The following is a 16,227-nucleotide window of genomic DNA, read 5'->3' on the forward strand; positions in this document are numbered from 1 at the left end:
CTCATGAGCATGGCCAAGACCTCGTCCATTCGACTCAGGTCCGAGGTGGTCTCCTCGGCCTTTTTTCACATGTAACATACACACAACCATATATACGACATGATATTTAAACGAGAATCGATAAAACGGTACCGACACTAAAAAGGGATAACTCGAGAATGCGATAAACAAGAAAATATTGTCAGATTGGGGCCAAAGAGTCCATTTTGGACCAAAGTAGGGCTGGGAAGGAGGCTGGACCGATCCTACTTGGGTTGCCGAGACTTCCTCTTGACCCGACTTAAGTCCTTATGGATCCCCGACTTTGATCTCCGCCTTATCTCCCCATAAGTGCGATGAAATTTAAAATACCTACTCTTCTAAGGGTCTTGAATGTTACACCTACACCTTGGGGCATAATGGGATGGTTTGACGTCGAGGAGAAACCACAAAGAGCCTAAGAGCTTTCAATTGACCCGAGTGAGCTAAGGAGATGCTCGGCTGCAAGGGGAAGAAGGACCCGGGTGCAGCAACTATGCATGGTGGCTCACGACTGCTGGGAGGTCCCTGGAGGTGGCTGAGGAGGCGCTTGGGTGGCTGGTCCCTACACTGACCCGCACAAAGGAGAAATCGAGAGAGAAAGAGAGGAATGAGAGGAAAGGAAGGTAAGCTGGGAGTGGATGTGCTCGGTTGAGTTGCTCTCAGACCATGAACTACTTGTCACAAGGGAGAATGAGGGTCGCAGGTGGCTCTTTCACGGTGGTGGGCACGGCTGACCAAAGTCGTGGAAGGAGGAGGAATGTTAGAAAATCAGGAAGCTTGGATGAAGGCGCGGTTGACCTAGGCTGATGCAAGTTGATGGAATATGTTGTTTGTTTCGAGTTTGGTGGGATATGTTGTTTGTTTCGAGTTTGGGTCGAGTCGGGAAGAGGTTACCAGAAAACAAGGTGGTTTTCCGACAAATTGTGGCCAATTTTAACCTTGGGAAGTGGCTGCTGATGCTTGGCCGAATGAGAGGATAGGGGAGAGCTTTAGAGGATTTTAGAAAGCTAAGGACTTTGAGAGAAGAGTTGTGGGAAGTGAAAGAGCTCTTGCAATTAGGCTCTATATATGTGTGTTAATAGGCAAATAAAATCAAGATTAAAGGAGGATTAATGGGATGGCTGCCAAAATCAAGTGGTTAAGGGGAAGGCAAGATCCACTTTACATGGAGAAAAGAGAGAGGATGGATGTAAAGTGATCCTCTTGTGTCTAAGATATGAAACAAGCTCCCTTAAATTGAAGAAAAGAGAAGACATAAGGGAGGTGACCGTCCATGAGTTAGGAGTATGAGGAAAGCTCGGGCTCGGTCGGTTGCATGTTCAATTTTTATGACCCGAATAGACGGCGCATTGTCGATGTTGGCGTTGAAAGGATTTTGATGAGCCCAATGTCGACATGTTTTGCATAGGCCAATGACTTCAGGGCCCGAAGGACCGGGATTCAGTTTTGCTCGATTCGGGTGTGTACGGAGCCGAATGTGGACTCTCGTCGGGGCCCACATTGCGCACTTTTGGATCGCGCGGCTTGGGAGTGTCCACCTTCCCGGGGATGCTTGACGGACACGCGTGAGAAAGAGTCGCCACTTATCATTTTACGACCCCAAGGTCGATGGCGGATAAGTTACCCGAGTCTAGGAGTATGGAACACCTAATTTTGCTAAAGCATTGGTTTGTGCGGAACCGGAAAGTCCGAGTTCGGAGGTTCATGTTACGTGCGAGCCTATATCCCGCACGCCCTTTTGGTACTCTGGTTTGCTAGGCTTGCAAGTTTTATTTCATTTACCGCGTTAATTAGGCTGCGCTCGACTCGCACGTTTTGACACTGGAAATTCGGTGAACTAAATGATGTCGGTTGAAAAGCCGAGAGAGAAGGAGGCCCGTATGTCAGGGAATCGGTTCACGATCTTGCGTTACAGTTTATCAAACTATGAAGTTTGAATTCCTGCGTGAACCGGAACCGCGAGATCTTGGGATTAGTCTTGTCTAGACAAGCATTAGACCGATTCGATTAATTCAACTCTCGGACCGTTCGCTCACCGACTGGGATTCTTATAGAAATAAATGTACAAAATAAAATTCTTACAATACTCTCAAAATATAACAAATTACAAATAGCAAATGATCGAATCCAGTCAGTTCGCGTTCAGTTATTATTCCGCTCCGACTCATCGTGAGCTTAGGGAAAACCCGAAAAACTGAAATTCAACATGCTCTCTCAGTGAATAGGGCATTGGACCCTGTGATCGATGGTTAGGGCGTTGAACCCTAAGTGCAATGCGTCCTATGGGTCGGGCTTGACTTGCATGGACAAACAAGAGCAGAAAAATAACAAACAGCATGCAGATTGCAGACAATGTGTTTGTTATTGCCGAGTTTACGTGGATTAACAAGTTATTAACCCAAGGGTATTTTGCAAGCAAATGCCATATGCTAAACAAGCAATCGTGCAAATCGTTTTGCATTCAGCTTTGCTTTGAGAACTTGACAAATAGAGTCAAATCTCGTGTGTGTGGATTGCTTTTACAGTTGTTATGTATTGTGACACTAAAATTCCACTGAATTAGCCAAACTCGTATTTTGACTCTAGATTTGGAACCTAGAGTTCCACCTAACCATTATCTAGTGTTTGGTTAGGTCGAGTGAAAGGTTAATTAGCGTTTTGCATGCTTTCTGACAGAGATAACCATTCCAGTTACCCGAGTCTACGCTAGATTAACAGAAACTCATCAATGGATAAGAAAAGGCTTTGCAGATGAACCTGCACCTGAATAAGTAGCCCGTTCATATCCTGATACCGTAGTGTTTCTGTCAAGCTAACCCTAGGAGTGTCCCTAAATTGTGAAAAGATGATTTTGTCCTTTATTTGAAAATTCATTTCAGAAAAGGGAAACATCGCAGTGCGGGCCACCTCAGCCTGTAGCCGGTGTCGACCAATTCCCTGGATCGTCCAGGATTGTGCAAGAACCTCAAAAAAGCCAAGGAAACGGTCGATCTAACCGAAAGTGATCCAAAAATATCTTATGTATCCTAACTTGAGTTACCTAAAATCAGGTAAAAACTCAAGTTGAGACACAAAAGTCCTTTCTAGACATCTGTGCTACATCGGACTGCGCGTTTCGGGTTTTGAAATAGATAAGTTTTGAAAAGGGCATTAACGTCATTTGACAACTCATTGACGCGAGTTATCAGTTAATTACCAATTCATGCAAACTTATTAGTGCCAAGTGGGTTTAATCAGGTGAGCATCCCGATTAACCCGTTTTTTAATTTACAACTTAAAATTAAATGCCGAATGTAGTAATTGTACGAGTTACAGACAATTAGACAAATCATGGATTAATCCACTGAATGAAGTCTGAATACCCGAAAAGCTTAATTTAATGAAAACAATTCATGACACGGCGACTAAGACGGGTCCAGGAAGGTCGAAGATAATTTGGTTAAAATGACCAAAATACCCTCGAAACCCAAATGGCCCCGAGAGAGTCACCGATACATGAATTCATGCATTTTGCTTTAAAAACAATGTTTTAAAGTGGTTAGCATGAGGGGTTTGCGACGATATTGAAATTGCAATTTGCACAAAATCCGAGAAATGGATTTCATTAAGGTAAAGAGACCGTTCTTAACCAGAATAAAGTCAAAGAACTCTCGGCTCTTTCCTCTTGGGAATAGCCGTGGGATTCCTTGACCCGTTTAGAGTTTCAAGCGTTCTCTTTAACCCAACTTTGACTATTTCTCGCATGCTCAAACGTTAAACACGGTAAGTAACACGTATTTAACAAAAACCGGTATCGCCATGATTTGGAAAACGCATTTAAACATACAAACATGCACAGACACGTTATTTATGGAATCGATAAATCAATACTGGCTCCATGGATGCGGGAAAACATAAAGATTTGGGAATCAACTCAAATCGAGGCAAGGAATCCGGTTATAACCCGAAAAACCAACAAAGGGGTCACGGTTACCTTTCCTCAAAGGAAACCCGTGAGCCTCTTTGGTCGTTCGAGTTTAAATCGATCTCCTCGACTTTGATTTAAATATTTTCCGACATGCTAGCACGTTAAACGATGATAAACATGCATGATATTACATTAAAATTGCATAAAAATATAACTTGAAAGTAAAACATGCATAAAACCACTTATAACCCCCATAAACACAACATTCATTTAAAAATCCTAGCTCCTCTAAGTCGGGAATGGTCATACCTAGTCCCGGGATGCAGGATGGGACTGTAAAAAGTCGGGTTCAACCATTGTTGGGTCGGAATTGGGCTATTTTTCGTTGAACAGACCCGAAAGGCACAAACAGACTCGGCTGGAACATTGAACAGACCCGACTGGCACAAGTTAGGTCGGACGTCACCACGGAGGCTCCCGATGGAATTTTGAGGCAATGTCAGCGGCCCTGGGTAGCTAAAGGACCCCTCAAGGTGACCGTGGTGGTCGTTTGCTCCCAAAGATATCGGGTCGACCCGTATAGTCCTACAAAGATCACAGAAAACAGAGTGCGTCTTGGAAAATGGCCCGACTAGGCAGTTTTCGGGTCGGAATTCACCATAGTGGATCTCGATGGAACTTTGATGCAAGGTCAACGGATCCCGACTCCTAACTCACCTCCAAAGGTGATGGTGGTGGTCGTTTGGCAAAAAGGGTCTCGAATTGACCCAATCTACCAAAAAACCGCATTGACAGTCAGAAATTTCGACCCGATTGGGCAGTCGGGCTGTTTCTTTTTGCTGGGCTAAAATCAACGGGTTTTTCTTGGATTTTCTTGACTCCTTGACACCCTAGGGTTGTGTGGGGAAGTGTTTGATGGGTTTTGACAACTCAAACCGACCCAGAAAGGCTTGAAACCCGGGTTGCCATTTTTGACCCGAAAGGACTATTTTTCTGGTTCGGTTCTATGGTGGCTGTTCTGATGGGTTGGAGGCTTCAAACTTAAAATCTAAGCTCGGAAATGGATAAAGGGGGTCAAAAACATGTGGAATATGAAGTTTGGTGAAGTTTGGATTTAAGCCGGGATGGTAAATACCATGATTCCGACTTAAGTCTTTGGTGTTCTTGCTTGGTTTTTGCTTGCTATTGATGGCTGCGGTTTTGCTGTTTTCTTGAGGGAGCTTGAGAGCTTTTGAAGAGTGAGAAATGCTAGAGAGATGGCATGAAGTGAGTTATGATTAGGTTAATGACTTAAATGACATATATAGGTAAAGATGAAGTGCAATTAAGTGAGAAAAAGCTTAATTAATGGCATGGATTAGGGGGGATCCGAATTTTTAATGAAGATGGGGATGAAGATTTCTTGAAATGTATTAATGAAGAAGAGCCAATTGCATTGATGGTGAAGTGAAGTTGGAGTGATGAAATGAAATTGTAGGCTTGATATTTTGAATGGAAGATAATGTAAGTTGTCTTCTTGGCTTGATGAAGAAGATGACAAGAGAGGGGTGGTTCTTCTTGTCTTTGGCAAGGGGAAGAAGATGCCGTGGGTCCCACACGGATTGGAGGTGAATCGGGAATGCTCGGATGTCGATCAGTTACGTGTTCGAGTTCCATGACTCGAAAGAAAGTCATATCGACAATGTCTGTGAGAAAACGATCCCGATGAGGCTAAGATTCCTCACTTTGCATGAGAAATGCTCGTGTGGTTTTTAGGCTCGAAAGCCGGTTTTGCTCATTTTAGGCGATCAGAGCAAAGTTATCCATTTTCTGAGAATGTATCTCGTGTCTACATTCCGTATTGGTCATTTTGACGTGCATTGTTAATCAGCCTGAACAATTGACCAATAAGCCGGTATTGCAAATGTGAGGCCAGAGACGTCCTAGGAGTTCGAAGCCGGATTTCTCAGAATGCTTTCTGAGTTGCTTGGATTATTCGGAGATCGCTGCGATCTCTGTTCGTTGAGAATGGACTCCGAAGGATTGAAAAAGTGCACCTGAAACCCTAAAAGCATTGTTTTGATGGCCTAGATGGATTGTGAGATTCCATCTGAGGATTTCACATTGAGTGTTGGGATAAGCGGCACTGGGTTGGCCAACCATCCGGAGACAAGTTTTCGCAAAAAGGACCTCCGATTATGAATTTCAGTAAAAAACGGTCTTTTCTGTCATTGGGAGGTCATTCGGGAAACTGAAAGGGATATTGCAGTCTTATTTGCCCAATTGCATATGTTCGCTGTAGTTTTTGGGGCAATGCATGGCTAACTTGGTTTGTCGAGGTTCTGTCAGACCAGTCTCCGGAAATGGTTTTCCGTTGAGAGGTACGCTTGTTCTGCCTCTCGGGAGTCATTCGAGGAGTCTGTGTGACTTCCGAGGGGCGATCTGAAGCGATACTCATGCTCTGTATATTTGTTGGATGTGATTGCATCTGACGTTGGGCACTAACTTTTCTCTGGTAAACCGGCGTTTTTGGACTTCCCTTGAAAAGTTGTTTGTATTCAGAAGATTGCTCTGTATAGAGCAAATGATCTGCGAAATATGTTTGAAGACACTTTTCATCTGTTTGGCACTGCAAGGGATTTTTGGAGTCCAATATTGACTATCTTCTGATGGTCAAGCGAACCAACGAAAAATAGTACTGTATGTGTTGTATCTTGAAAACGCCGGTTTGGATGTTGTTTGGGCTCCCTATTTACTCTGTATGTTACTGGATGATTCTGTATGTTCTTCTGTCATGTGCTTGAATCATCTGCTTGTCTCTGTTGACTTGAGAATGAATAGCAATTTGCTACTCTGTTGAGCCTTCTTTCGTATCGATGCCCAAGTCATGGCCTGAATCGCTGTTGATAGGCATTGCATGAACTGGTGAGCCAAAATGGGGTGCTGACAGCTTGCCCCTTTTTGACTGCGTGCTTGAGTAGAGGATGCAGCCAAAGACTTTTAGAAGCACCACAGTTTGATCACAATGACCAACATGGCACATCCACTGAACCTCTCCTCCTTGCTTTGGATGTGTTGGGATGTTGTGTCTATAAAAGTAGATGCAGAATCAGCGAGCAAAACCAAGAATTGAAGTGAAAGGATGCTTTGCAGATGGAAAAGAGTGCTTGTATAACGAAGGAAGTGTGCTTAAGGAAAGTGCTTGCTTGAGAGAAGAGTATTTGTTGAAAATGAAATGCAGAATCAACGGACAGGGCTCGGAGAAGTGAAGAAAGAGTGCTTTGCTTAAAGTAAATGCATTGCTTGATTGAAAGTGCATGTTTAATTGAAAAGTGCAGTGTTTAATGAAAAGGTATAGAATGAGTGTTTGCAGCATCTGAGAACGGGACTCGGTCCCGCGGAAAATCTAAGGATGGGACTCGGCCCTGTAAGAGATTTAACAATTGGACTCGGCCCTACGGAAGATCTGAGGATGAGACTCGGTCCGGTAGGAGATCTAACGATGGAACTCGGCCCTATGGAAGATCTGAGAATGGGACTTGGCTCGGTGAGAGATCTAACGATGGGACTCGGCCCTATGGAAGATCTGAGGATGGGACTCAGCTTGGTGAGAGATCCAACGATGGGACTTGGCCCTATGGAAGATTTGAGGATGAGACTCGACCTTATGGAAGATCTGAGGATGGGACTCGGCCCAATAGGAGATCTAACGATGGGACTCGGCCCTACGAAAGATTAAAGGATGAGACTCGGGTTGGTGGGAGATCTATACGATGGGACTCGGCCCTACGGAAGATCAAAGGATGGGACTCGACCCTGTGGGTATCTAACGATGGGATTCGGCTCTACGGAAGATTTGAGGAATGGACTCGACCCTATGAGGATCTAACGATGGGACTCGGCCCTACGGAAGATCTAAGGAAGGGACTCGGCCCTGTGGGGATCTAACGATGGGACTCGACCCTACGAAAGATCAAAGGATGGGACTCGGCCCTGTGGGGATCTAACGATGGGACTCGACCCTACGAAAGATCAAAGGATGGGACTCGGCCCTGTGGGGATCTAACGATGGGACTCGACCCTACGAAAGATCAAAGGATGGGACTCGGCCCTGTAGGGATCTAACGATGGGACTCGGCCCTACGGAATATCAAAGGAAAGGACTCGGCTCTGTGGGGATCTAACGATGGGACTCGGCCCTACGGAAGATCAAATGATGGGACTCGGCCCTATCAGGAATGGACTCAGCCCTGTGGGGATCTAACGATGGGACTCGGCCTTACGGAAGATCAAAGGAAGGGACTCGGCCCTATGAGGATTTAACGATGGGACTCAGCCCGACGGAAGATCAAAGGAAGAGACTCGACCTTGTGGGGATCTAACGATGGGACTCGGCCGTACGGAAGATCAATGGTAGGGACTATTATTCCATTTGTCGGGATGCCCCGGTCGCTTGTGGCTATCGCTGTAGAGTGGTGGTGCTGTAGGTGTATGGGGCGGATGCTGCCCCGAGAGTACCGATTCGTCGGAGGCATGTGTTGTTGTTGCTAGGGTGATCGTGCTTTGCTGAAGGGCAGCTTTGCTATTGGGCAATTGTGCTTTCACCGGCGATGCCCCTGCCATGTGATGAGGGGTTTTACTTTGCAGGATGCCCTATGCCGAGGGACTCAAGCTCTGAAGTGGAGCACCTACGTATCCCGAGTGGTCGGGAATTAGAGTCCATCGTAGTTTCTGCCTGCTTGCGATACCTGTGATCCCGACATTACTAGTAGATCATGTGAGAAATACTAACAAGTGATAGGCACATGTGAGCACCAAAATGTCATTGCAACACGCAGATCTTCAGTTTTGGGTCATCTAAGTGACTCGTGAAGATTTTTCTTTGACAGTGCAAGTGGGTCCCGTTCTCGGAGGCCTAGATACAAGGCCTCCAGGGGCTCCCGTTAGCCATGCATGGGCATATCAAGATTTCCCCGACGATGCCTTAGTAGCTCTATCGTTTGTTCGACACACCCGTCGGCTTTGGACCCTTCTCATCAAGGTGCCGTAGGGCGACTGCATTTGTAACACGCATGGGAATTTTTGTTCAGAATTGGTCAGATGACGGTCTAATCATTTCTAGAATGCTATGACTAGACTCCGGAAAGGAATGTCTGAGATTTCGGCTTTGTGGTAGCCTGTTAAAGGGTGGTTGTGACCCATTTGAAGTTATGCAAAGACAAAGAGAAAAGAGAAAACTTGGGGAACACATTGCTCTGGGCTAAAAGGATACACGGGTTCACGCCTGCAGCGAGATGTACCCCCCTTTTCTTCCATCCTTCTACTGTGTAGGCTGTACCGAACTACTAGGACGGCGTGCTCAGTTGCCCATTTTGCTTGAGGAAGGTTCCCTCTTAGACGATTGAATGGTATTGAAGAGCCGATCGGGGATCGTGTTGGAATAGATAACTTGGTCATTTCCCTGGGGGATCCCTTGTCCGCACGATGTGTGAGAGACTAGGAGGTCAATTTTATCTCTCTCATTTTGCTCTCCTTTTGCTACGATCACCCACCTCAAGGCCTGTCAACACCCCATTTTGGTCTACCGATTCCAACGGGGAGCAGCAATAACTACCGGGACTACGACCCGACAAGCGCGGCAGAATAAGGCATAGAAGAGCTCGAACCACTATTCATAGTCGGGGCAACATGGGCAAACACATGATCAAGGGGCATGGATCACAGAAGAGAAGCAACGGCCCCTATAAAGGACACATCAAGAAACCGGAGAAGTCGAGCAGACAATGGACATTGGGGCAACGGAAGTCGGCACTGTGGCACTATTTGCCGCCGGATCACCGTAGCGTCATAAGGTATCCAATATGGGACTCTAAAAATCCATCTTTGTGCCAAAATGACCAATGGCACCTCCGAGCGCATTTTAGAAGGTTTCTGCTTAAGCCGGGGCACCCCCGAATCTTTGCAGACACTTTCCTGACGAGGCTCCCGGGATGCCCGATCCACGAACCAATAAACGGCACCCAGAAATAGGTCTGCACACACCCGAGGGTCACCAGGACCAGGGAACAGGTTTCAGATTACTTTTCGGAACTCATCTTGGCCTCCCGAGTGGATCCCAACCAGGAAAAAGGGCCCCTTTCTACACAGAAACATGGCCGGAACACCTTTTAACAAGTCGTCAATGCACGAAATCTACGCCAATCAATCCCAAGGACCTCAAGGGCTTGGGAAATAAACCCTGATCACACTGCACAATCTATTTATGTTTCCCGAGTACCATTCCGGCAGTAAAAGGGCCCCTCTCACGTGGAATCTTGCGCTCAGAGCTCTTTCGGGGAAATGTTGACGTTCGAGCTCTGCACCATCCACTCCCAGCAACCCCTAGGGCCTAGGAAACCATTTTGGCTCGGACCAAGCAAAGCATATCAGTTTCCTGAGTGACATTTTAATGGTCACGAACGCCTCTCGGTAAACCTTTGGGGCTCGTTTTTGACAAACGGAGATCACAATGGTCTCCAAACACATCAGAACACTTGGGAAACACTAAGAGAGCCTCGTTCGCGGATTCCTAGGACGTCTTCGGTTATCGATCTCCAGCCGAGGCCGGCAAGTAAATCGTTCTGACCAAAACACAAAGCACGACGACACGAGCAGTACAGCATGCAGAGGCTCGAACAGGCGACAGAAACGGATAACTTCGCCCCGATCATCCAAACGGAGCAAAATCTGCTTTTGAGTCTTCGGGTCACCCGAGCATCCGCTTACAAGAAGCATGTTAATATTAGGCTCATTAAAACTGTATTTGTGCATACATTGATAATTCGTCGTTCAAGCAAACCACGGAAATCGAACGCGCGATCAATCGAGGCCAGAGTTTCTTCTGGCTTTCTTCCTAACCAAGTGGGACCCTCAAGCTAGCCAAGCCAAGCCGAGCCGAGCTGAGCCACGAGCCATGGCTCCTCTCTATGGGTGGCTAAAAGCAAGCCAAGCTTCTCCCATCCACACAATTCAAAATATCTCTTATACATCTCTTACACCTCTCCCATCCATCTTTCCATCCATCAAGTCCATTTCCCTTCTCTTCCTTTCCCCACACTCAACAAGACAATTTCCCCTCCCTAATCCCATTCAAAAATTCGGATCCCTCTTAAGCACCCTTCCTAATTGCACTTAATTTCACTAATTTTGCATCCTTAGTCTTCCTATACAATCGTCTTGGGTCATTAACTTAATCACAACTCACTCTTGCACTCTCTCTCTAGCTTTCTCACTCAAAAACTCTCTCAAATTCCTCTCAAACTCCAACATTTTGTTCAGCCCAAGCACAGCCCGGTTCAAGGCCAAAATTGTCAGAAAACTCAACCGTTTTCCGGCGACCGCCACCCAACCCGAACCAAACTTGACCAAACTTCATATCCCACATGTTTTTGACCTCCTAAGTCCATTTCCGAGCTTAGTTTTTTCGTTTGAAGCTTCCAGCCCTGGGATTCTGAGTTGCACAGAAACTTCGCCCGTGAGCCTCCACGAGTCCTAGTCGGGCCTCTAGGCGTGCCATTCCCATTCGCGATTTTGGCGAGTCGTGCCATCACTTCCTAGGGATTCCTCATGACCCTCACTCTCCCCCGTGACAAGGTGGTCGGGTGCCGAGAGCCGTTCAACCGTGCACCACCGCCATTTCTCTCCTTTCTCCTTTCTCAGATTTTTTCCAATTTTTACCAGTATTCTTTGCATCTTCCAGGAAAATCTAGACGTGCAATCCTCACGAAACCACCGCAGTTACGATCCTCGATCTCTTAGGAGTCGAGAGCTGCCGACCTTACATGAAAATATTATCGGGAGCCTCCAGGATAGCCATTTCTTTCCGACCTGCCCAGTCAGGTCAGTTTCGCCCAGTCGATTCTGTTTTCTGCTAGCTAACCCGACTTTGTTTTTTATTTCAGGAAAATGTAGACGTGCAATCCTTACAAAGCCACCGTAGCTACGATCCTCGGTCTCTTAGCAGTCGGGATTCACCGACCTTGCATCAAAATATTACCGAGAGCCTCCGGGACAGCCATTTCTTTCCGACCTGCCCAGTCGGGTCAGTTCCGCCCAGTCTTCTGCTAGCTAACCCGACTTTGTTTTTGATTTTCAGAAAATCTACGTTTGCTCTCTTCCCGAAACCATTGCAGGCGTGATCCTCAGTCTCTTGGGAATCCAACGCAACCGGCCCCGCATGAAAAGGCCACCCCGATCAACCGGTACAGCCCCGACAAGACGGACTGCCAGTCGGGTCTGCCAGTCGACCCGACTGCACCGATTCGGGTCTGTTCGTTCTAGGGGGCAGAACCGACTTCCCGACCCCTTTTTTCGACTTTCCTCGACTTTTTCCTCATCTCGAGACTAGGTATAACCATTCCCGACTTAGAGAAGTTAGCACTTTTACGTTTTCCTTGCATTTGTGGGGCGATAAGGTTGTCCATGACTGATTCGTATGCAAGTTTATGTTTTTATGCGTTTTTACATCATATTATCCATGCCTTCATTGTTATAACATGCTAGCATGTCATGAAAGGACACGATTCGGAGTCGAGGAAACCTTATTGGCTTGAGCAAGCCAAGGGATCTTCTCGGCCTCACCCTAAGGGAGGTGGACGAGAGCTCCTCTTGACTCTCCCGAGCCATACACGGTTTCCTTGCCCCGACTTAAGTTGTTTCCCGAGTTTTACATTTTTCGCCTTCATGAGTCGGTGCCGCTTTATCGATTCCCTTAAATACAATGTCTGCGTTTGCATCATGTGTTTGTTTGCGCACCCGAGATCATGGCGGTATCGGCTTTGCAAAATGTATGTTATTATTATGTTTGACGTTTTATGCATGCAAGAAATGTTTAGAACGGATACGAGAGACCATCCGGAATTCAAATTGAGTTAAGGAAATATTCAGTAATCTCCCTTAGGGTGCTAGTTTCATGGGACCTACGGAAGCGTAAAAGGAATAGAAATTCAAAATTTTCTACCCGTGAAACTAGATCCCAAGACCTACTAGTAGAATGAGAATAGATAAAGTGAACTTGGAATCTTTTAAACCGTCGACCTAGCGCCCCAAGCGTGACGCCTCTACCGATATCCACACTGACTTCGTCGACAAGTCTTCGAGATCAGCGGTGCCAGCGGCCAACACTCGAAGGAAATACTGGTGCGACTCCGATCTTTATTAGATTAATTAACCTCTTCGAATCGAACAATTCGATCCGAACGTTCAGACACATATATGGATACACACATGCATTACTGGGACTTACAAATGCATCGTATGCATTCTTCAAACATTCAATCATTTCCAATTCTCCATTGCATATATATATATATATATATACAAGCAATGGAGTTGACCATTTGCATGGTCATGCCCCATGGCCATCAAATGGCCTTGCATGTGGCAACGCTTCCATGCATGCATGCCATTATATGGCCGTCCATACAAGAGCCAAATGGCTTTATTTCATGCCACCGTGTGTCTCTATTTCGTGTATAAATCGGGTCCAATTAAATCTAATAAATCGGGTTTAATTAATTAGTAAGTTTAATCTCATTAAATATCCGATTAATTGATTGCACCTTAACTTATCTAATCTCTATTAGACAGATTTAGTGTTTCAAAACCATCTCGTCGATTTGGTCGTAGTGTGTGACCCTGTAGGTTTCCGATTACGTTGACAGTAATATCGAAATCTCTATTTCAATATTACAAACAGTGAGCGGCATCTAGCAATGCATCGCTGCTACTCTAGTAATCGGAAAGTCAATTTCTCGACGAACTTTGTGACCTATGTTACCGTACAGTATAATCCTTTTGTCGTCTATATCTCTATTGAGCTCAAGGCATGGTCGTTGTCATCCTTGTATGGTTCGATCTCTTTTTCTTAGTTTACCGGGTAAGTCTATCAGAACAAATGAGATTGATATTCCTATATCGACTCATTTGGGTATGCATACACTTATAGACTCTGCCCACCAAGCGGCCGTGAGATATCACTCCCATTACGTAGGAGGGACAAATCCTATCTTGGTCACTCACATTCCTCTCCATGCTCTGTGGTATACCCAATAACTTTCTTTATAACCAGCCTGTTATGGTGGCGTTTGACAATATCAAAGTATACGACATCACATGTAGGAAACTATGATGACCTCAAGTGAAACGACTATTGCACCATAGTCACTATGAGATTTGCTAATGACAGTCACGTAACGACCCATGTAGTAGTCTCATGACGGGTCAGTCCAGTACACATTACTCCTAATGTATACCTGCGGTGTGACTCGATATCTCTACATCCATGACCTGTGAGACTTGGTCATCAATCTACACCCACACTAGTCTAATCGCATTATCGTTGTCCTAATTAACGATAATACTTTGACTAGGGACATTTAGGAATAGTGTTCAGTCATTATAGGATCTCACAATCAAGTCACACTTGATACCTTTTGAACCTACTATTCCAAGGACGTTACTGTGTAAAATTAATATTTAGCGCAATCCACACAATAACAGAAAATGCCTCGTATTATAATGAAATATATGTCATATTACAGAATTGATGATCAATTGTCTCTAGGGCATACACTAATTCCCAACATAGGGAATGACCGAATTCCCCATGACCCTCTTTGAGTTTAAGCCGGCCTCTTTTGTCGCTTCGAAATCGGTTCTTGGAATTGAGTGTAATTGCATTCTTCGTTTAATCGCTAATTACGCATTAGTTTGCATGTTAGGCGCGTTAGTTTTGGATGATCGCCTATCAAATCCATAACATTAGTGACTCAAAGTCATAATCACTAATAACTTCATACACGGGAAAATGGGATGCATCATTTGGCTAAGTAAATCATTCGGCCTAAAATAAATCGCACGAATCAGCTATTAATTTGTAATCGTGTCCACGAGTCACGAACCGTCGAAAATGCCCTTTTAAATTCACAATTTCAAAAACACCAAGACATGTAATGCGCGTAGCATGGGCATCTAGGGAATGCTCATGCACTTTGACCCAAGTCTGGGCCCGATTTGAAGCGGCTCGGGTCGGGGTGAACGAACCTTCCTTAGACCACTCCCGGGCGGAACGATCGCTTTCTCGGCTCTTTTGGGGTCGACATGACCCTGGTGGACCCAAGGGATTGATTGGCACTGGCTACCGACTTTCGATAGTTCATGTCACGTGATCTCAAATTTCACACATACAATTTACACATCTTACAGCTCAAGGGCGTAATCGTTGTTTCGTGATTCGCCGACATTCAAGGCGTTAGGGAGATCGAAACACTTCAATTCACGGTCGAAGGGGGGCAACCCGTTCAAGCGTGAGTGTTATTCGCGTAGCCCCTTTCTTCTGATTTCGGTGTTTCTGTCATCCTACCGTAGACTCGGGTAGTTAGCACTACTACCACTGTCGCAAAACATACAAAACCGAATTAATCATGCACTTGACTTCATCAAACATTAGATAATGGATAGGTGGAATACTGGGTTCCAAATCTAGAATCAAAACACGAGTTTGGCATATTCAGTGAAACCACAGTGACATTTCACAAAATAAAGTCTTAAAACAAACTTACACATGTAATTGGCCTAGAGCCGTATCCTAGCCCCTCTCTTTGCACATCTAAGTTAGGCACATTGTTTGCTAATCAACCTCGGTTAATAACTGATTAAATCACGTACATTCGGCTTAACACACAATTTGTTTGTATTTGTCAGTTTTCATCAGTTTTTCGTCAGTTTTTCGTCAGTTTTATTAGTTTTCTTCTACTTTCCATTTTCTTTTGTTGATTTGTTATGGTTCAAGTCCGAACCCATGGGTTACGTATTGCACGGGGTCCAACGCCCCAAATTATCGATCACAGGGTCCAACGCCCCCATGTACACCGAGTGCGTGCAATCCGAGTGCGGAATGGGGTCTAGCCTCGAGTCACCGCTTCACTCCGAATAGTGTCTAAGCGGAAGACGCCTCGGATTGGGAGCGTGAATCGTAACTTAACAATCGCCCGAGAGCTCGATCGTTCTCACGGCCATCTTGATAGTCAATCGACTCTTTTACTGTCCGTCGGTCCGGTTGGACCCGACCCCCGGCTCCTTGAGCCCGTGTTGCCTTAATTTACTTATCGGTCATTCAAAATCTCGTGGTGAGCCAGAGCGGAATATTGGCCCAATACGAATCGATCGGGATTCATTTACTTTATTCAGTTGTATTTTTGTAATTATTCGAGAGCACATTGCGAGGATTTTATTTGTACACTTATTCATTCATTTGTGAGGATTCCTGATTCGGGTAGACA

Source organism: Punica granatum, chromosome 1 (assembly GCF_007655135.1).
Source record: "Punica granatum isolate Tunisia-2019 chromosome 1, ASM765513v2, whole genome shotgun sequence".
NCBI lineage: Eukaryota > Viridiplantae > Streptophyta > Magnoliopsida > Myrtales > Lythraceae > Punica > Punica granatum.